The sequence below is a fragment of the Mobula birostris genome, chromosome 10, assembly GCF_030028105.1.
Source record: "Mobula birostris isolate sMobBir1 chromosome 10, sMobBir1.hap1, whole genome shotgun sequence".
NCBI lineage: Eukaryota > Metazoa > Chordata > Chondrichthyes > Myliobatiformes > Myliobatidae > Mobula > Mobula birostris.
In genome coordinates, this window is record NC_092379.1 from 92,308,211 (window position 1) to 92,331,357 (window position 23,147).

The following is a 23,147-nucleotide window of genomic DNA, read 5'->3' on the forward strand; positions in this document are numbered from 1 at the left end:
CTCTCCACACAGCACTGCCTGACCTGCAGATTCAGATTTATGTATCACATGTACATCAAAACATACAGTTTAATCAAAGACCTCTTTCAACCCAAACATGCACTCTTCTCCCCTTTCCCATCAAGATTTTAAAAAGCTTGAAAACACATACTACTAGGCTCAGTACAGGGTTGTGATGACCTCATTATAGGAAATATGTGAAGCTTTAGAGGTGTAGAGGAGACTTACTTGGATGCTGCCTGGACTGAAAATAGATTGAGCAAACTAGTGCTTTTCTGTTTGGAGTGAAGGAGGATGACAGGTTACTTAATAAATGTGTAGAAGTAGATAGGCTTAGGTATAAAGTTTATAGCCAGGGACTTTTTTGGCAGGGTGGAAATGACTACTATGATAGGGGGCATTACTTTAAAATGATTGGAAGAAGGTATAGGGGGGAAATATTAGAGGTACGTTCTTACACGGTGAGTGATGGATGTGTGCATGGAACACACTGCCTAGCTTGGTGGAAAAGGCAGGGACATTAGAGGCATTTAAGAAACATAGGCACATGGACGATGGATTATATTCATCTTAGAATTGGTTAATTGCCTATACTGTGCTGTAATGTTCTATGTTCTATATTATAGGACATAGAACATGGAGCTTATATTAAATGGAGCTTATATCTCAGAGATGAAGTCTTGATCACACAATCTAACTTGTGGTGACCCTGCACCTTATTTTCTACCTTCACTGTACTTTGTCTGTTAACATATTCTATATTGCTTTTCCCTTTGTACTACCCTGATATCAGTATGTTTTCAAATGATCAAGTTCTAATTTATTGTCATTCAACTATACACATGTATACAATTAAACAATTCAACATTCCTCTGAGACTGAGGTGCAAAACACAGTTCAAATTACAAGATATAAATAAGTAAACAAAGTAAAAATATTGAAGCAGTGTTCCTGAGTTCTTGAAATGTTTGGAAATGAAATGGTGGAGGAGGAAGAAGCTATTCCTTAAAAAGCTGAGTGTGTGCCTTCAGGCTCTTGCACCACCTTCCTGATGGTAGGAATGAGAAAAGGGCAATCTATCAATCTCTGCCCAATATATACCTAAAGACTTAGCCTCCACAGGCACTTATGGCAATGAATTCCACAGATTCACCACTCTCCGGCTAAATAAATCCTTCCTTATCTCTATTCTAAAAGGATTCCCCTCTATTCTGAGGCTTTGTCCTCTGGTCCTAGACTGTCCCATCATAGGAAACATCTACTCTACAGCACTCTGTCTACCCTTTCAATGTTCGATAGATTTCAATGAGATGGTCACTCATTTTTCTGAATTCCAATGAGTACAGGTCCAGACCATTCAAAACCTCTTATGTTAACCCTTTCATTCCTGGGATCATTCTCATGTTCCTCAGGACCCTCTGCAATGCCAGCAACTCCTTTATTAGATAGGAGCCCCAAAGCTGCTCACAATACTCCAAGTGTGGTCTGACCAATGCCTTATGTAGTGTCAGAACAAGAGGAACAGATGCGCAGTAGATTAATAAAGGGAGAGGGTTGGTGCACTGTCAGGCATTTAGAAATGCATCTCAAAGAATTAGGTGACAATTCTGGTGAATTCCAATGCCCTGGGGCAACCAGATCAAAGACTCAAGACAAGTTGTAAATATCATGTTTATCAAAGCTGCCTTGTTATAATAAAGGATCGGTTTGTAATTTGGAACACCACCGACTCACAATCATAGTTCTTCTGTGTTTGGGTATTTTCAACTCATTTTCTCTCCCACCTCCTGGTTATGGTGCTGACTCCACTGCCTCATTGTTGGAAGGATGTGGAGGATATAGAGAGGGTGCATAAGGATGCTGCCTGGACTAGAGCACCTAACTTATGAAAACAGGTTAAGCAAGCTGAGAATTTTCGCTCTCAATGATGTAGGATGAGAAGAGACTTGATAAAGGTGTACAAGATGATAAGAGCCATAGATTGAGTGGATAGCCAGAGACTTTTTCCCAAGACAGGAATGGCTACAGGCAGGTTTATGTAGGGTAGACCTAATAAAGTGGCCACTGAGTGTACATTCTGTATTCTGTCATTGCTTTTCCCTTGCACTACTCCAATGTACTTATGTTGTTAAATAATCCGTATGGCTGTCAAATTCAAAGTCATATTTTTTATCTTATATGAAGAACAAGTGTATACAAAAGTAAAAATTTTCACTGTATCTCATCATATGTGACAATCATAAACCAATATTAGTAAGTGGGGGAAACTGAAGCTCCCAGGGTAAATATATATGATGACAGTGAGCGTACAAACTCCATACACAGCATCAAAGGTCAGGGGGGGTGTCAGGGTAGCATAGTGCTTAGCGCGAAGGTACTACAGCTGAAGGCATCGGTGACTGGAGTTCAATTCCGACACCATCTGTAAGGGATTTGTACGTTTTTCCCATCCGCATGTGGGTATCCTCCAGATGCTCCGGTTTCCACCCACAGTCCTATGATATACCAACAACACACATCAAAATTGCGGGTGAACGCAGCAGGTCAGGCAGCATCTCTAGGCAGAGGTACAGTCGACATTTCAGGCCAAGACCCTTCGTCAGGACTAACTGAAGAACGAGTTAGTAAGGGATTTGAAAGTGGGAGGGGGAGGGGGAGATCCGAAATGACAGGAGAAGACAGGAGGGGGATGGTTGGAGCCAAGAGCTGGACAGGTGATTGGCAAAGGAGATATAAGAGGATCATGGGACAGGAGGCCCAGGGAGAAAGGCAAGTGGGGGGGGGGGAACCAGAGGATGGGCAAGGGGTATAGTCAGAGGGACAGAGGGAGAAAAAGGAGAGTGAGAGAAAGAATGTGTGTATAAAAATAAATAATGGATGGGGTACGAGGAGGAGGTGGGGCATTAGCAGAAGTTTGAGAAGTCAATGTTCGTGCCATCAGGTTGGAGGCGACCCAGACAGAATATAAGGTGTTCCTCCAACCTGAGTGTGGCATCATCTTTACAGTAGAGGAGGCCGTGGATAGACATGTCAGAATGGGAATGGGTTGTGGAATTAAAATGTGTGGCCACTGGGAGATCCTGGTTTCTCTGGCAGACAGAGCGTAGGTGTTCAGCAAAGTGGTTTCCCAGTCTGCGTCGGGTCTCGCCAATATATAGAAGGCTGCATTGGGAGCACCAGACGCAGTATATCACCCCAGCTGACTCACAGGTGAAGTGTCACCTCACCTGGAAGGACTGTCTGGGGCCCTGAATGGTGGTAAGGGAAAAAGTGTAAGGGCATGTGTAGCACCTGTTCCGCTTACAAGGATAAGTGCCAGGAGTGAGATCAGTGGGGAGGGATGCGGGGGACGAATGGACAGGGGAGTCGCGTAGGGAGTGATCCCTGTGGAAAGCAGATGTGTGTTGCTTGAATTTCCAGCATCTGCAGAATTCCTGTCGTTTGTCTATGATATACCAGTTGGGTTAATTGGTCATTGTAAATTGACCGGTGATTAGGCTAGTGTTAAATACATGGGTTGCTTGGTGGCATTGCTCATTCTCCAGAAGGGCCCGTTCTGTGTTGAAGCTCTGAATAAAATATAGATAGAACGCAGGTCAGTGGTGCCTTAAAGGCTGGTTTATACTTGTGCGTCAAATGTACGTCGTAAGTACGGCGTAGCCACGTACCCTACGCTGTACTCTATGCCAAACACTATGCCTTAGCCTAACGTGCACCTCTCCCAAACTGAACCCGTTGCGGCAACGCAGAACGAAACAACTGTGATTGATCCACTTGGTAGCATCGCATTTCCTCCTCTTGCCAGTCTCTGAGTATACTGTGCGTACACTGATGCAAAATAAATGGTTGGAGACGATGAACCAAATCGTCAAATCTACCTGCCGACATCTGAAAATATTTGAAATGCATTTCCTCGTCCATATCTCTCAGTGGCAGGACAAGCACAGAAAATTCACCCTCCTTCAGTTTCAGTCGCCATTGTTTCAGTTTGAGTTTCGTTGTGTTGAGTTTCAACACGAAGAAACTCAACACAGTGGCATAGAAACCCCACCGCCAACTAGTGTTTTGGCGGTGAATTACAGAGAGACGCAGACATACCAATGCACAAGTATAAGTGCTCGCAACGGCGTAGCCCACTTGTGTAGGCTATGGTGTAAGCTAGTACGCACAAGTATAAATCAGCCTTAAGGCAACAACTCTACTGGCTTCAGCATGGTGCCATACCAGGAATCAAGGAATACAAGTAATTCAAGGACCGGTGTCTCAGTAAGGCAGCGTCCATTATTAAGGACCTGCAGCACCCAGGACCTGCCCTTCTCTCACTGTTACCATCAGGAAGGAGGTACAGAAGCCTGAAGGCACACACTCAGCGATTCAGGAACAGCTTCTTCCCCTCTGCTATCTGATTCCTAAATTGACATTGGACCCGTGAACACAACCTCACTTTTTTAATGTACATTATTTGTTATTTTGCATGATTTTAAATCTATGCAATATACACATACTGCAATTGATTTACTTATTTATTAAGTATTATTATTATTTTATTTTTTTCTTCTTCTTCTATATTTTCTACTGCATTGAACTGCTGCTGCTAAGTTAACAAATTTCATGACACATGCTGGTGATAATAAAACTGATTCTGATTCTAAACATTGATATTGTTGATGCCCTGGACAAACACTTCTGTAAATTTTTGTTACGCAGGTTCTCTCGCCTACCATCTTCCCAAGACTTGTGCAACACTCACAGATTTGATTTCTGGCTGATTTTAGGAATCATACCACACTGTCCGGCAATCATCCTGGAGTTTGTAAAAGCGGGACTTCATCCATGAGATAGCTTTAATCTTTTGCATGGCTTTGATATCTTCATCCTCAATGAAACCTTGTGAGGAAAACTGATAGGATGCATCCGTTAGAAAGATGGTAGAAAGGGAGAGTGGGAGGAAGTGTTTTGTGAATTGGAAGAGGAAGGGGGGACAGGACAGGCAAGTGGAGAATGAGAAACTGGTGAAGTAAGAGTAAACAGTTGAGAGATGGAAGGCAGGGGAGAGCAGAGAAGGGTACGGGAAGGGTGTTAATGGGCAGGTGAGAACATGGAATTGTAATGAGTGAGATAGAAAACTAGACCACAATATGGGCACTTTGGCCCACAATATTGTGCCAATTTTTAACATACTCTACGATCAATCTAACCCTTCCCATCTATATAGCACTCCAGTTTTCTATCATGCATGTACCTATATGAGAATTTCTTAAATGTACTCAATATATCTGCCTCTACGACCATCCCTGGTGTGTGTGTTCCACACATCCAACACAACTCACTTTCTTACCACCTCTATACTTTCTTCCACACACCTTAAAATTATTACCTTTGATATTCATCTTTTCCACCCTGGGAACAAGTCTGGCTATCCACATAATCTATGCCTGCTATGATCTTGTATATCTCTGTCAAATCACCTCTCATTCTCCTTCACTCCAGAGAGAAAAGCCCTAGCTTGCTGAACTTATCCTCATAAGACCATGTGAGGATAGGTTGAAGTAGGTCAAATATGATGGCAGAATACAGCATTAATGATAAGACTCTTGGCAGTGTGGAGGATCAGAGGGATCTCGAGGTCCGAGTTCATAGGACACTCAAAGCTGCTCTGCAAGTTGACTGTGTGTTTAACAAGGCATACAGGGCATTGACCTTCATCAACCATGGGATTGAGTTCAAGAGCTGAGAGGTAATGTTACAGCAATATAGGACCCTGGTGAGACCCCACTTGGACTACTGTGCTCAGTCCTGGTAACCTCACTACAGGAAGGATGTGAAAGCTATTTAAAGGGTGCAGAGGAGACTTACAAGGATATTGCCTGGATTGGGGAGCATTCCTTATAAGAATAGGTTGAGTGAACTCGGCCTTTTCTCATTGGAGCGACAGAGGATGAGGTGACCCGATAGAGGTGTATAAGATGCTGAGAGACATTGATCGTGTGGATAGTCAGAGGCTTTTCTCCAGGGCTGAAATGGCTAGCATGAGAGGGCACAGTTTTAAGGTGCTTGGAAGTAGGTACCGAGGAGATGTCAGGGGTAAGTTTTTTACGCAGACAGTGTTGAGTGCGTGGGATAAGCTGCCATCGACGGTGGTGGAGGTGGATACAATAGGGTCTCTTAAGAGACTACTGAACAGGTACATGGAGCTTAAAAAAGTAGAGAGCTATAGGTAACCCTACGTAATTTCTAAAGTAAGTACATGTTCAGCACAGCATTGTGGGCCAAAGGGCCTGTATTGTGCTTTAGGTTTTCTATGTTTCTATGAAGTCTAGGCAGCATTGTTTTTTTCATAGAAAAGAACAGCACTGAAATGGGCCCTTCAGCTCATCTAGTCCGTCCCCTTGGAATACATAGAAACATAGAAAATAGGTGCAGGAGTAGGCCATTCGGCCCTTCGAGCCTGCACCGCCATTTATTATGATCATGGCTGATCATCCAACTCAGAACACGACCCCAGCCTTCCCTCCATACCCCCTGACCCCCGTAGCCACAAGGGCCATATCTAACTCCCTCTTAAATATAGCCAATGAACTGGCCTCAACTGTTTCCTGTGGCAGAGAATTCCACAGATTCACCACTCTCTGTGTGAAGAAGTTTTTCCTAATCTCAGTCCTAAAAGGCTTCCTCTCTATCCTCAAACTGTGACCCCTCGTTCTGGACTTCCCCAACATCGGGAACAATCTTCCTGCATCTAGCCTGTCCAATCCCTTTAGGATCTTATACGTTTCAATCAGATCCCCCCTCAATCTTCTAAATTCCAACGAGTACAAGCCCAGTTCATCCAGTCTTTCCTCATATGAAAGTCCTGCCATCCCAGGAATCAATCTGGTGAACCTTCTCTGTACTCCCTCTATGGCAAGGATATCTTTCCTCAGATTAGGGGACCAAAACTGCACACAATACTCCAGGTGTGGTCTCACCAAGGCCTTGTACAACTGCAGTAGTACCTCCCTGCTCCTGTACTCAAATCCTCTCGCTATAAATGCCAGCATACCATTCGCCTTTTTCACCGCCTGCTGTACCTGCATGCCCACTTTCAATGACTGGTGTATAATGACACCCAGGTCACGTTGCACCTCCCCTTTTCCTAATCGGCCACCATTCAGATAATAATCTGTTTTCCTATTTTTGCCACCAAAGTGGATAACTTCACATTTATCCACATTAAATTGCATCTGCCATGAATTTGCCCACTCACCCAACCTATCCAAGTCACCCTGCATCCTCTTAGCATCCTCCTCACAGCTAACACTGCCACCCAGCTTCGTGTCATCCGCAAACTTGGAGATGCTGCATTTAATTCCCTCATCCAAGTCATTAATATATATTGTAAACAACTGGGGTCCCAGCACTGAGCCTTGCGGTACCCCACTAGTCACCGCCTGCCATCCTGAAAAGGTCCCGTTTATTCCCACTCTTTGCTTCCTGTCTGCTAACCAACTCTCCACCCACACCAATACCTTACCCCCAATACCGTGTGCTTTAAGTTTGCACACTAATCTCCTGTGTGGGACCTTGTCAAAAGCCTTCTGAAAATCCAAATATACCACATCCACTGGTTCTCCCCTATCCACTCTACTAGTTACATCCTCAAAAAATTCTATGAGATTCATCAGACATGATTTTCCTTTCACAAATCCATGCTGACTTTGTCCGATCATTTCACCGCTTTCCAAATGTGCTGTTATCACATCCTTGATAACTGACTCCAGCAGTTTCCCCACCACCGACGTTAGGTTAACCGGTCTATAATTCCCCGGTTTCTCTCTCCCTCCTTTTTTAAAAAGTGGAGTTACATTAGCCACCCTCCAATCCTCAGGAACTAGTCCAGAATCTAACGAGTTTTGAAAAATTATCACTAATGCATCCACTATTTCTTGGGCTACTTCCTTAAGCACCCTGGGATGCAGACCATCTGGCCCTGGGGATTTATCTGCCTTCAATCCCTTCAATTTACCTAACACCACTTCCCTACTAACATGTATTTCGCTCAGTTCCTCCATCTCACTGGACCCTCTGTCCCCTACTATTTCTGGAAGATTATTTATGTCCTCCTTAGTGAAGACAGAACCAAAGTAATTATTCAATTGGTCTGCCATGTCCTTGCTCCCCATAATCAACTCACCTGTTTCTGCCTGCAGGGGACCTACATTTGTCTTTACCAGTCTTTTCCTTTTTACATATCTATAAAAGCTTTTACAGTCCATTTTTATGTTGCCTGCCAGTTTTCTCTCATAATCTTTTTTCCCCTTCCTAATTAAGCCCTTTGTCCTCCTCTGCTGAACTCTGAGTTTCTCCCAGTCCTCAGGTGAGCCACTTTCTCTGGGTAATTTGTATGCTGCTTCTTTGGAATTGATACTATCCCTAATTTCTCTTGTCAGCCACGGGTGCACTACCTTCCTTGATTTATTCTTTTGCCAAACAGGGATGAACATTTGTTGCAGTTCATCCATGCAACCTTTAAATGCTTGCCATTGCATATCCACCGTCAATCCTTTAAGTGTCATTTGCCAGTCTATCTTAGCTAATTCACGTCTCATACCTTCAAAGTTACCCCTCTTTAAGTTCAGAACCTTTGTTTCTGAATTAACTATGTCACTCTCCATCTTAATGAAGAGTTCCACCATATTATGGTCACTCTTACCCAAGGGGCCTCTCACGACAAGATTGCTAATTAACCCTTCCTCATTGCTCAAAACCCAGTCCAGAATAGCCTGCTCTCTAGTCGGTTCCTCGACATGTTGGTTCAAAAAACCATCCCGCATACATTCCAAGAAATCCTCTTCCTCAGCACCTTTACCAATTTGGTTCACCCAATCTACATGTAGATTGAAGTCACCCATTATAACTGCTGTTCCTTTATTGCACACATTTCTAATTTCCTGTTTAATACCATCTCTGACCTCACTACTACTGTTAGGTGGCCTGTACACAACTCCCACCAGCGTCTTCTGCCCCTTATTGTTACGCAGCTCTACCCATATCGATTCCACATCTTCCCGGCTTATGTCCTTCCTTTCTATTGCGTTAATCTCTTCTTTAACCAGCAACGCCACCCCATCTCCCCTTCCTTCATGTCTATCCCTCCTGAATATTGAATATCCCTGAACGTTGAGCTCCCATCCCTGGTCACCCTGGAGCCATGTCTCTGTGATCCCAACTATATCATAATCATTAATAACAATCTGCACTTTCAATTCATCCACCTTATTACAAAAGCTCCTTGCATTGACACACAAAGCCTTCAGGCGCTCTTTTACAATTCTCTTACCCCTTATACAATTATGCTGAAAAGTGGCCCTTTTTAATGCTTGCCCTGGATTTGTCGGCCTGCCACTTTTACTTTTCTCCATAGTACTTTTTGTTTCTACCCTCACCTTCCATTAACATTCCCATTAGTGGTGTCAGGCTTACTAGCCTATAATGTCCTAGTTTATTTTTAGAGCCTTTCTTAGACAGCGGAACAACATTAGCTATCCTCGGTCCTCTAACACCTCTCAGACCCTGGGAATTTATCCACCTTAATTTGCCTCTGGACAGCCAACACCTTCTCCTCTGTAATCTGTATAGCGTCCACAAAGTTGATATGGCTTTGCCTCACTTCTATAGACTCTGTGTACATCTCCAAACTACTGCAAGTTGCTGCATTTTCTATTTAATCGGCAAACCTGAGTGAGCTACAACTTCTCAGGCTTCCAACCTATGATTTGGTGCTGCTTAAAGCATGGTGAATCTTCTCTGCATGTTAGATACGAGAGAGGAGGACCAATAACAGTTGTGTGAACATTGGAAGCTTTCAAATGATCTTGATGTAGGTTGGAAGGTTAGCACATCATTATGGACTGGATCAGCAAATTTGTGTGCTGTTCCATGCTGTAATGTTCTATGTAAGAGTACAGAGGAGGCTCACAAGAATGATCCTGGAAATGAAAGTTTAGATGTATGAGGAGTGTTTGATGGCTCAGGGCCTGAACTCGCCGGAGTTTAGAAGAATGGGGGGGGGGAATCTCATTAAAACTTATAAAATTTTGAAAGGCCTAGAGAGTATGGATGTGGAGAGGATATTTCCTACAGTGGGTGAGTCTAGGGCCTGAGGACACAGCCTCAGAATAGAGTGATATTCATATAGAACAGACATGAGAAGGAATTTATTTTGTCAGATGGTAGTGAATCTGAAGTTCATATCCAGAGGCAATTGTGGAGGCCAAGTCATTGGGTATATTTCAAGTGGAGTTTGCTAGGTTATTGATTAATAAGCTAGATAGGCTGAATGGCCTAACTATACTTCAATGAAAGGTAAGGAGTGCTGGGGAAGAAGGGCAAGGAGGAACTCGGAGTGAAAGGTGGCCTGAAAAGGCACAGGGTGGGGACAAGAAGGGCAGCAATTGATATAGTTGTAGCAGGGTAAAAGCAGCAAAGGAGAGGGCAGGAAACTGAAATAATCTCATCACATTTAACTTAATCACACAATGACTGCTTTCACCATGTGCGAAGATGAGCGACTGGAAGAGCTTTGCGGGTCAGGTAGAATCTATCCGGCTGAGTGGTCTCGACCAGAAATTTCAACGATTCATTCCCCTCCATGGATGCTGCCTGACCTGCGGAGTACCTCTGGTTCCGCTTGCTTTCTCACTCCACATCCTACTATCTGCTGTCCCTTTTGTCTCTGTTTAGCCAAACACCATAGTGTATCACGCGATAACTTGTGAGGCAGGTTACACGAGATTGATGTGACCAACGACAGGACACAGAGCTTCCTAGCCTTGTTCTCAGGTGACACCGGGGAGATCAAGTATGAAGTGCATGAGCAGGTCAAAGCCAAGGTCGCAGAATGGAGAGAGGAAGGAAAGGCAGAGATAACCCCTGTGGTCTAACAGGCTGAATGCCATTGTCCACGTGGTAGCAATCAGTTCCCCGGTGCCCGATTCTCACACTCAAATGCGAGCAAGCATCTAGATCTCTGGCACCATTAAAATGGCAATATCTCAACGCTGGGGAACACAAGGTCCTTTTGGCTCTTCTGAGACCTTGAAGGTCCTGGTCCAAACACATAAGTACCATGGCTAACAAATCCCACCGGCATTTCTCCCCCTTTGGGCTGCTAAAGAATTTCAGCAAGACCCCTTTGAGCCTCACCAATGTTTCTCAATGCGTCAAACAGGAAGCATAATATCCAGATGCATCATTGAAAGTGCCTATGCAAACTGCTGTGTTCATTTACTGCAAGAAACTGCAGTGAACTGTGGTCACACTGAAATCCGTCCATGTCTACACTTCTCACTGCCTCTGTAGAGCAGTGAGGACAATGAAGGACCCCATCAACGCAGAACGATCTGTCTGAAAGTATGAACCACAGTCTCAAGGACAGCTTCTCTCCCACTGTTATAATACAATTGAACGAATCCCTCACCCAATAGGATGGACACGACCTCACAGTCTACCTCGTCATGGCCTTGCAAATTATTGTCTGTCTGCACTGTGCTTTCTCTCTAACTGTTAACACATTATTTTACAAATGCAAACACAAGGAATTCTGCAGATGCTGGAAATTCAAGCAACACACATCAAAGTTGCTGGTGAATGCAGCAGGCCAGGCAGCATCTCTAGGAAGAGGTACAGTTGACGATTCGGGCCGAGACCCTTCGTCAGGACTAACTGAAGGACGAGTTAGTAAGAGATTTGAAAGTGGGAGGAGGGAAAGATCCAAAATGATAGGAGAGGACAGGAGGGGGAGGGATGGAGCCAAGAGCTGGACAGGTGGTTGGCAAAGGGGATATGAGAGGATCATGGGACAGGAGGCCCAGGGAGAAGGAAAAAGAAGAGGGGGGAACCCAGAGGATGGGCAAGGGGTATAGTCAGAGGGACAGAGGGAGAAAAAGCAGTGAGAGAGAAAGAATGTGTGTATATAAATAAATAACGATGGGGCACGAGGGGGAGGAGGGGGAATTAGCGGAAGTTAGAGAAGTCAATGTTCATGCCATCAGGTTGGAGGCTACCCAGACGGAATATAAGGTGTTGCTCCTCCAACATGAGTGTGGCTTCATCTTTACAGTAGAGTAGGCCGTGGATTGATATATCAGAATGGGAATGGGATGTGGAATTAAAATGTGTGGCCACTGGAAGATCCTGCTTTCTCTGGCAGGCAGAGCGTAGGTGTTCAGCAAAACAATCTCCCAGTCTGCGTTGGATCTCGCCAAGATATAGAAGGCCACATTGGGATCACCAGACGCAGTATATCACTCCAGCCAACTCACAGGTGAAGTGTCATTTCACCTGGAAGGACTGTCTGGGGCCCTGAATGGTGGTGAGGGAGGAAGTGTAAGGGCATGTGTAGCACTTGTTCCACTTACAAGGATAAGTGCCAGGAGGGAGATCAGTGGGGAGGGATGGGGGGACGAATGGACAAGGGATCCCTACCAGATGTTTCCTATTACTTCAGTCAATTGCTCAACATCCCTTGCCGTCCAGGTAGGGTTCCTGGAACTACAGTCTTTGCCCTTCCTTACTAGCTCTTCCTTCATTTAGTCCTGATGAAGGGTCTCGGTCCAAAACGTCGACTGTACCCCTTCCTAGAGATGCTGCCTGGCCTGCTGCATTCACCAGCAACTTTGATGTGTGTTACATTATTTTACATTCTGTTATTGCTTTTGCTCTGTGCTACCTCAACACACTAAATTTAATGAAATTATCTACATGGATGCAATGTAAAACAAAGATTTATCAGTTCATCTTGGCACATGTGACAATAATAAACCAATTACAGTTACTGATCTGTCTCTAGGTGTCGTCATTAGGCAGAGACACGGTGAAACAACTTGTGTGCATTGTGGATTGCCAGAGCCATTGTGCCCACATAGAACTAGACAGAAAGTCAGGACTTTGAGCTCCCAGTCCAGGGAATTTTAGTTGTGATAAAGGCTGCATTCTCTCGCACGATGGGGAAAGGAGGGGTGGATGATGGATGGGAATGGAGAAAAGGACCAGATGACTGGGACAGCGACTACTGTGATACAGTTCAGGTTAAAGGATAGTTCTTCCCTTTGTTACTGGCTGCATCACAGCTTTGTAGTGATCACTGCAAATGTTTTGCAGAGGCAATGATTGCAATTGGGCCAGAAACAAGAGAAAATCTGCAGGTGCTAGAAATCCCAGCAACACACATATCAGAAAGCTTATCGTATGAGCTTGAGAAGAGAAGAATGCTGGCAAGTTGCCAGAGTGGTTTTAGGAAGGGAAGTAATTCCATGGACTCAGTGATAAGGTTAGAGACTGAAATAAGAAAGGCCCAGGCAAATAAAGAGTCAGTAGTTCCAGTGTTTTTTGACATTGAAAAAAGCCTATGATATGATGTGGAAGGAAGGATTGTTAACTAAACTGCACAAGATGGGGGTTGGTGGGAGAGTTTTCAATTGGATTAAAGATTTTTTGTTTGGTAGAAAAATTCAAGTTCGGATTGGATCAGAATTATCAAAACAGTACATAGTGGGAAATGGCACACCTCAAGGTAGTGTGATTAGTCCGTTACTCTTCATCATTATGATCAATGATGTCTTCACAAAGGTACCAGTGGATATAGGTAGGTCACTGTTTGCGGATGATGGGGCCTTGCGGAAAAGAGGCAGGAACATGGAGCATATAGTCAGGAAAATACAAGGAGCAATTGATGAAGTGGTGGAGTGGGATTATGATTGGGGATGTAGATTTTCAGTAGAAAAAACTCAAAGAAAAAGAATTGAGGTAGGGAAGAGGTTAAGGATGTATGGGATTGAATTAGAAAGGGTTGGATCATTTAAATTTCTGGGAGTTATATTTGATTCATGATTAACATGGACAGAACATATCAGGAAAGTTGAGGAGAAATGTGAAAAAGTAATAAATGTGATGAGATGTTTGACTGGTAGGGAATGGGGAGCAAGTTGTTCAGCATTGAAGAGAATATATGTGGCTTTAGTAAGATCCGCGTTGGACTATGGAAATATAGCATATGGATCAGCAGCTAGGTCTCATAAGGAAACTGGATGTGATTCAGTCTCGGACTTTGAGAGTGTGCAGTGGGGCTTTTAAAACATCACCAGTATCAGCCCTACAGGTAGAAATGGGAGTAATGCCTTTGGAACTAAGAAGGATGCAACTGATGACAAACTACTGGGCTAATTTGCAGGGGCACAATGATTCTCACCCTGCAAAAGGAGTGATGCAGGAGTGCTGGGAAAATGGGAGGTTTTGGAGGGATAACTTTAGTGGGGTAGGGAATGATATTGCTAAAGAATGTGGAGTGTTTGATCTGAGGATAAGTCCTTCAGTAGTTTATCCAGTTGTAGCTCTGTGGAAGCTTGTATGGCCTGACATAGACTGGCATTTGTTAGAGGTAAAAAGGAAAGAAAGATATAAAACAGATTTGGTAAATGCATTTAACTGTCATGTGACAGAAAAATATAGTGATTATACTCAGATTTATACGGATGGTGCTAAGCAACCTGAAACAGGAGTGACAGGGTTTGGGGTGGCTATACCAGCAAAAGAAATTGGAATCAGCAGAAGAGCATCTAATAAATTAGGGGTATATACATTGGAGATGCTGGCAGTGTTGGTTGCGTTGCAATGGGTGGAGAAAGCTAGACAAGTCAAAGTGTTGATATGCTCAGAGTCATCCTCAGTTCTAGCAAGTTTAAGGTCTTTTCACTCAGTCGGCAAGATGTACTTTATGAAGTCTGTCAGTCAGTCACAAGAATTACAAATCAGGGAGGTCAGGTAAAATTTTTATGGGTTCCAGCACACGTAGGGGTGAAGAGGAATGACAGGGTGGATGAGTTGGCAAACAGGGCATTAAAGAAAGAAAATATAGAAATGCACATTAGTATCATTAAAGCAGAGGTTAAGTGTGTAATCTGGGAAAAAAATCAACCAAATGTGGCAAGAAAGATGGGACAGGGAGGGGAAAGGGAGGCATTTATATCAAATACAAAAGAGTGTTGCAGGTACTAGGATAGGCAGTGGATACAGAAGAGAGGAGAAGGCTGGGGCACTGTGAAGTCTTCCGATTCACGTTCCGGTCTGTGGACTTCGGACTCTGGGTCTTCCAGTTGTCCCTTGTTTCTGTTGAGCTTAATCATAGGCACCTGATGCTTGTCTTGGGGCTGGGAATATAAGTGGCCCTGGGTTCGAGTGTGGGGGGTGGTGTGTCTTGTCAGTATCTTGTCCTTGCCTCCGTTGGGTAAGCCAGACTGTCTTTGCTGTACCCTGAGGCTGGGCTGTTCCAGTCCCTTCCCCTTCCTTCTGGAGCCTTGCCTGCAACCTGTGTCTGGAGCCTTGCTTGCAACCTTTTCAAGTTCAGCCACCAAAGCAAGACTGGAGCCTTGCTGTGTCAAGATAAGAAACTGTCTATTGTTGAGCTGGAACTGCCTCTGTGTCCAAGCCTTCGCTAGGTAGGTCTGGCCATTTGCTGCTACCTAGTGTTGGGAACTGTCTTGTTGTGCTCAGCATTCTGTGTATGGGTTCTGGCCTTATGTCCTGTTCCCAAGGAGGGGTCCTGGCTCTGTGTTCTATGTTCCTGTCTCTCAAGTCCAAGGCTCTATGTTCCTGTGCTGTAGACCAAGGCTCTGTGTTCCTTTCCTCCCCGAGACCAAGTCAAGGCTTCTGGCTTTGTGTTCTGAGGTTCCTGTCTCCCAAGACCATGTCATGTCTTCACCTAGTTCTGGAGTCCGAACCCGAGTCAAGACCCAGGTTCTGGGTCCTTATCCAGTCTCTGCCTCGGAGTCCAAGCCCGGTCTCCTAGTTCCGAGTTCCTAGTCCTAGTCCCGCTTGCCTAGCCACTGTCCTAGCCCAAGTCTATTCTTGTCCTAGCTCCTAGTCTGCATTTAGTCTCATCCCTAATTCTAGTCTCTAGTCCTGTCATGTTCCTAGTACCTCAGTGTCTGTGTCTTGCATTTGGGTCCGCCTTCAATGCCCATTCTATGACACAAGGAACATTCTCTGGTAGAAGGAAGAATTAATTCAATCAAATACCAGCAAATTCTGGAAGGAAACATCACAGCGTCTGTTTTTTTTTTAAAAAAAGCCGAAGATGAAAAGAGGATGGCTTCTACAACAGGATAATGAACCTAAGCACACCTCAAAATCCACAATGGACTATCTCAAGAGGTGCAAGCTGAAGGTTTTGCGGTGGCCTTCCCAGTCCCCTGATCTAAACATCGTCGAGAATCTGTGGATAGACCTCAAGAGCAGTGCATGCAAGACGGCCCAAGAATATCACAGAACTAGAAGCCTTTTGCAAGGAAGAATGGGCAGAAATCCCCCAAACAAGAATTGAAAGACTCTTAGCTGGCTACAAAAAACGTTTACAAGCTGTGATACTTGTCAAAGGGGGCATTACTAAGTACTACTATGCAGGGTGTCCAAACTTTTGCTTTGGGCCCTTTTCCCTTTTTTGTTATTTTGAAACTGTAAAAGAAGGGAAAAAAGTTTTCTTAAAATTTTAAAGAAATGTGTCATCTTTAACTTCAAGCCTTTTGGAAATCAGTTCACCTTTTACTCGCTTAGCTATTCACAGTAACAAATTTTGACCAGGGGTGCCCAAACTTTTGCATGCCACTGTATACATGCAAAATTAAGTCATTATGCCAGTCAACTTTGCTTCGCCATTTTATCATGACTGATCTAATTTTTCTCTCAGCCACAATACCCTGCCTTCTCCCTGTATCCTAGTATTGAACAGCTTATCAAATGAAGGGGAGTTTGATTGCTCTGGGCCCGTATTCTCTAGATTACATAAGAATGAAAGGAGATCTAATTGAAACCTATCGAATGTTGAAAGGCCTTGATAGAGTGGATTTGGAGAGGATACAGAGTGAATTTTAAAAGCTTTCTCAATCCTCTGACTTCTGGCTAAATGTTGGTCTATTATATGCCATCTTTTTGGCTTTGATTTTTCTTGTTAGCCACGGTTGTGTCATCTTACTATCAAAATGGATTTTCTTCTTTGGGATGTATATATCCTGTATCTGCTGGTCTGCCGTCATTCCTGCTTGTGTTCTTTTTCAATCAATTTTGGCCAACTCTTCTCTCATGCCTCTGTAATACTGATACATCTGACATTTTCTCTGGGAGGTAAAGAGACAAGGAGGGTGAGAAAGAGAGATGGCAAAAAAGAAAGATGAATTCAGCATCACTCAGGAACAGGCAAGTCAGTGTCAGTATTGAAGTGAGAGTCCTATCTCCTTACTAATACTGCCTAATCTCACAGAAGTGAAAAGGACACTCGAAAGAACACAGAGTGACCACTTTATTAGGTACGCCTGTACACTTGCTCGTTCATACAAATATCAGCCAATCATATGATGGCAATGCAATTCAGAAAAGCATGCAAACATGATAAAGAGGTTTAGTTGTGTGATGTTGAGATGTATATAAAAGACTTCGGACTGCGAGCAGGAGATCGCTACAGTAATGGGTAAAGTTTGATATTTTCCCATGCCCAAAGGATTGGGTGAATGAGTGACCCACAGTGCATATTGGATAGGTGACTGTCACTACTTATGATCCATACGTGGATTTTTGGAGTATTCTGTGGCAACCACTTTCATTAACCATTACATGGATTCGGGTGTGTTATGTGGTGTGCTAAGGAATATTCTGTGACTGTCACCTTGTAAAATCTCTAGGTGGATTTTGGAATACAACTCGATGGCTGAGATCTTCTGTGACTGTTACTTCATTTTCCCAGCGTGGAACCTGTGGAATTCTTCGTGATCGCCTCCTTGTTGCATTTTGAATGTTTACAAGTTTCCCCTCTCACCTATTCTGTGGATAGCTGAAACTTTTCAGCTTGCCTTCTCAAAACTTTAAGAACTCATCCTAAGCTTGATGGTTTGGGAGTTCACAACACACAGTCGGAACTCAGCAGGTCGGGCAGCATCCGTGGAAACGATCAGTCAACGTTTTGGGCTGGAATCCAAGCTTGCTTTGACCCCAGCATCTGCAGAGTATTTTGTGTTTAGGGTTTGGGAGTTAACTTCTGTTTAGAAGAGTAGCTTGTTTATTTTTATATATATTTTGAGTAGATACTAATAAATATGGTTTAACATTACACCCTGACTCAGCTAGTGGTCTATTGCTGTTGGTACGTAACGTGAGTAATATTATGAATATTAGATTAAGTATTGTTGGTTTAAATAATTCACTGCAGGTTGTATGTGAATCGCGTGGATTGTGACGTCATGACGCCAGCACCTGACACCCGCGCGCCTGGTCGGTTGGAAGGCGGTTGGGGAGTTTTCCCTCGCGCTTCGGTCAAATCTCAACGGTGACGGGTCGAGGCTGCAGCGGAATGGAAAAGGGGATGTAAGGGACGAGAAAATGTGAATAATGATAGAGAACAACGTCCGGCTCCAAGGCAGGTGATAAGGGAGTTAAAAAAATCTTTAAATTTAACCGAGGGAGTGAGGTAAATGGCACTGACAACAAATCTGAAGAAGGTAATTGGAGAAGTATGGGAAAGGTTCTGCGTAATGGAGCGTCGTTGGCTGTTTGTAAAGATCCAGAGCAGAGGAGGAAAGTAGAAAGGAGAGCGTGAGGGGAAAATGTTCAGAGCTGATAACGGGAGCACCAATTAAAGAAAACTTAGAACTAAAGAAAAACATTGAAGTAGAGTTGGAGACTGCGATAAAAAGATTGAAACTGAGGAATGGAGAAAAGGTTGATAGCACATCTGTTATGTTAATACTTCAGGATTAAATTTTACCAGAGAAAATAACAATTAGATTCATGAGCTTTAGTTTCAGAGCCCATGTTCCAGCACCATTTAGGTGTTATAAATGTCAGAAATACAGGCGTGTAGCGGGGTGTAAAGGAAGGCAGAGATATGGCAGATGTGGAGAAGAACATTTGTATGAGCGGTGCGGACAAGATGAACCGGTAAAATGTCATTGTGGTGGGTCAAACGTGTCCGATGGGGGATGTGAAATTGGGGAAAAAGCGATGGAAACCCAACAAATGAGGCAAGAGTGTAATGTGTGGTATGTGGATGGTGAACAGTGAGAGATGGAAATGATTCAGATGCAAATACAGAACAAGATCAGTGAAATAATTCAACACTAGTGATTAGTACAGATAAATTAGGTTTCTTCATGGCAAATGTTATTCTGTGCAGGAAGAATTAAAACGGAAAGATAAAAGGCGGCAGTGAGGTGAGTGTGAGAGCAGTCATGCGAGAAAGTGCAGGTAGAACTGAGTCAGAATGATCCAGACCAGGGTAACAAATACTAATTCTGTTAATTCTTCAGTGGGATGGACAGGAATGTGAGGATACCAGATGTGCAAGAAACATGGCTTCACCCAGCACCAGATTCTGTAATTAGTGGTTATGATAGAGTGAATGGAGGAGGTGGTAGTTGTGCAACTTTTGTTACACAATTTACAATATAGACAACTAAAAGAAGGCCCAGAGTACATGGAAAACAAAATATGGGGAATGGAAGAAAAAAAAATTAGTTGAGTATAGAAATCCAATCAATAGTAAGGGAAACAAATCAAAAGGTGAAACAGGAATGTTGGAGTAAGTTATACATCAGCAGCATCACACAGCATGGTCTAGAAAAGTTGTGCATCAAGGTTAATCAGTGGTGGCAATGCAGGTGGAGTTGGGAGAGACACTGCTAGAACTGAGAAGAACACAGATTGTGTTTACACATTGGGTAAACCTATAACGGCGTGGAGAAAATCATCCAACTAAACAACTTTTAGATCCATGGTGGGTAAAAGAAAGGAAGGAAATCAGAAGTTTTGCATGGAGTATTGAAGGAAATAAGAAAGGATAGGAATTAGTCATAAGGCAGTGAATTCTACAGTGTCTGATTTTAACATTTAAAAACTGGGTGAGGATAAATGTTGACTTCTCAGTGTGTATACGTGAAATGACAACTTAGCAGTGGGTGGAGGAAGTGAGATTGATGAGAGTTGTAATATTACCTGATTCAAGCAGAAGAATCAGTCCAAATGATTTATGTTCAGAGGCACGACCGGACATTATGTATGAGATAATATAAACCTTATTTAAACTTAAAATGAGGGGAATCTACATGTTTTATGTGGATTTCATTTTGGAGGGAATGGACAAGTGGATAAGTTAGCAAAGGAGGTAATTTGATGAGCAGAATTGGCATTCAACTAAATTACAGTAAAGGAGAAATGAAAGACATTAAAACTGGAGAAAACGATGGGATGAAGAGAGAACTGGAAGACATCTTTATCATACCCAAAAGGAAGTACATTATTTTTAATGAAGAAACACATTAATGGGAAGTGTGGATATTGTAATCAACAGGAAATAGTTCAGCATGTAATGGTGAGTTGTCCCAAAATTTAATTTACAGACTATGGCTGCTTTGCAGTGGTCACCAACCTCCGGGCCGCGGACCGATACATTGCCGCAAAGAGTGCAGTCGTGCAGCTGTAGTTGGAACGCACCAGCACATCTTTAAGAAAAAAGCTGAAATAAACAAGCTAATTAATTAAGTGCGGCCTGGCACATAAATATCAGCCCAGATCAGAGGCGACGCTGATCTGGGCCAACATTTATGTGCTGCGCGGCACCTAATTAATTAGCTTGTTTATTTTGGCTTCTTTCTTAAAAGATGTGCTGGGTGCATTTTGGCTACAGCTGCACCGCTGCATTCTTCGCGGCAATGTATTGGTCTGCGGCCCGGAGGTTGGGGACCACTGTTTTAAAGTTATCACGGAAGAAAATACAATTTAAAATTAACAATATTGTGCAGAAAGGATCACAGGTTAACTATTTTAAATATTTTCAAAGATCTAAAGCAGTTCTATTATTAAAGATTATAAATTATACATTGAAATCTGTCTTCTTACAGGCAGCCATGAAGCAAGAAACCCGAATAACCCAATTAAAAATAGACCAAAAACCACTGCGCAGAGGAAGAGAGGACGAAAGTACACATCGTGCAAACAGAAGCAAGCCAACAGTACCTCAAACTAGACTGAGTCCCATATCTACTCCCAGAGCAGCTGTAGTAGGCCCAAACCTCAGTCCCCAGTACATCATGCAACCAGGGTGGAAACACAGCAGCTGGATCATTTCACAGCCTTGGTTCTGTGGAAGAAGGAGTAAATAGTCGCAGAACAAACAAAATCAGCCCAACCTTCGCCTCCCGACCTGACACTTGGGCTTCCAGTCTATCTGAGCAGAAGTTTAAATTGTCCAAGTACAGGGTAGTGCCATGTTCTAGGTCTTACATCCTGGTGCCGTAATACGCTTGGGCAGCCCAGCCTGCAGCTATACTTGATCTCACCAAATCACCTGGGTGCTTGGAGTGATCCAGCTTTGCACCTGGGTTAGGTGAATGGACGTTGAAACACTTCTGCATCATCTCCTCTCCAAGTTGCTCACTCCATCTCCAACAGTGATATCAACTCAGTCTACAACCCCAGCTCGGACATTTTGCATCTTGCAATGCCACAGCATGGCTCATTCCCCAAACCAGCCTTGCTTCTGCCTGTCTCCTCACTGGCTGAGGCAGTAGGTCAGAACAATTTTCTTCAGAAAAGATGTTAGTAGTAATGTTTTTAATTTGCAGATCTTGCCTTACGAGCTACTAGTATGCTGTCATATGTCTTCGGTAGCATACATTCATTGGCCACTTTATTAGCAATTAGCAATGTGCCTATACCTATAATCTCTCAAACTCTCTCATGCACCATACAGATCTATTTATACTACCATTTTCACCTTCATCTGCTTCATAAGATTTGGGATTCTGGCCTTCTGTGTTCTTAGTGAGATCAAAGGACTCCTTTTTCCATTTTCCTGTTTTCACTGCCCTGTATTCAAAAGCGTCAATCTGGTCATTTGACGTGGAGAGCCATGATTGCCCAAGCGTGTAACGTGCAAGGCACATGATGAAGATAGTCAGGCACCATTTTTCTAATTCGGGAAACTGTTATACAGTACTGCCTCTGCATCACGCTTGTCCACTTCTCTGCCCGCCTCTGCTTCCTTTTCGAGTTCCTTGTGTCTGTCCCCTTTTGTGTTTGCTTCTTTCCTATCCTTTGTTGCTTCCACAAGCCCTACCCCCCACCACCTGACCTCTCCACCATGAACTTGACGAAGGGTCTTGGCCCGAAACGTCAACTGTACCTCTTCCTAAAGATGCTACCTGGCCTGTTGCGTTCACCAGCAACTTTGATGTGTGTTGCTCCTATTCAGCAGTGCCTTTCTCTCACCCATCTGTACTTTTCTGGTGTCACCTGACCCACCTCCTGTCTTCCTCTTCATCATTCAGTTTCTGCTGATCTCCAGCCACTGCTTTGTCCTTGCATCTGCTTTTCACACACTATTCCCTGGGATTCCAGTTTTCATCCACTGGGTTCAGGTTTGGTCCTGCCTCTGGAAGGAAATGTCTGACAGCCGGCTTAAGACTGGGCCATCCAAATGCCAGTTCAAGGTTTTACTCCATGTTCCTTTTCTTTATCACCTGGTTCCATATTCCCAGCCTCTAAAATCTGGCTCCCAGACTCCAGATCTAGATTCCTTGCCCCTAGCATTGAGTATCGTACCTTAGATCCAGTCTATCTTCATCAGGTGCAGGTTCCCTACTTCCTGATCTGATTCCCTTCTCCTGGATCTAGTATGTAGGTTTACTGCCTTCCTTCTCATGCCATATAGTTCAAAGCATGGTTTCCCATCTCCCAGTTTTGCTCACTCAGTTTTGGGCTGTGATCTGCAATCTTCTAGCTGGGCCATACCAGTTTTGGGCTTGGTCGCCTCAGTCTGCAAGCCCTTTCCGGTGAACTTCAGGTAGGCCCACCAGCTGAAGATGATGGCAGCCCTACCAGTCAACAGTCTGAGGGCCACCAGTGCAGTGAGTAGGTGGGGTTCCATTGGTCCAGTGTGAGGGTGTCCGCCTGTTCTGAGAGAATATGGTCACAGCTATAAATGATACTCCAGAGACAAGGTAATATGATATTGCTCTCTGGCAGAGAAGGGCACAGATCTGAGGAATGGGCTGTTTCAGGGCCAGCTTCTATCTTGCAGATATCAGACCATTGAACAGTTCTGCTGTATAATTAGATGGTCTCATGAC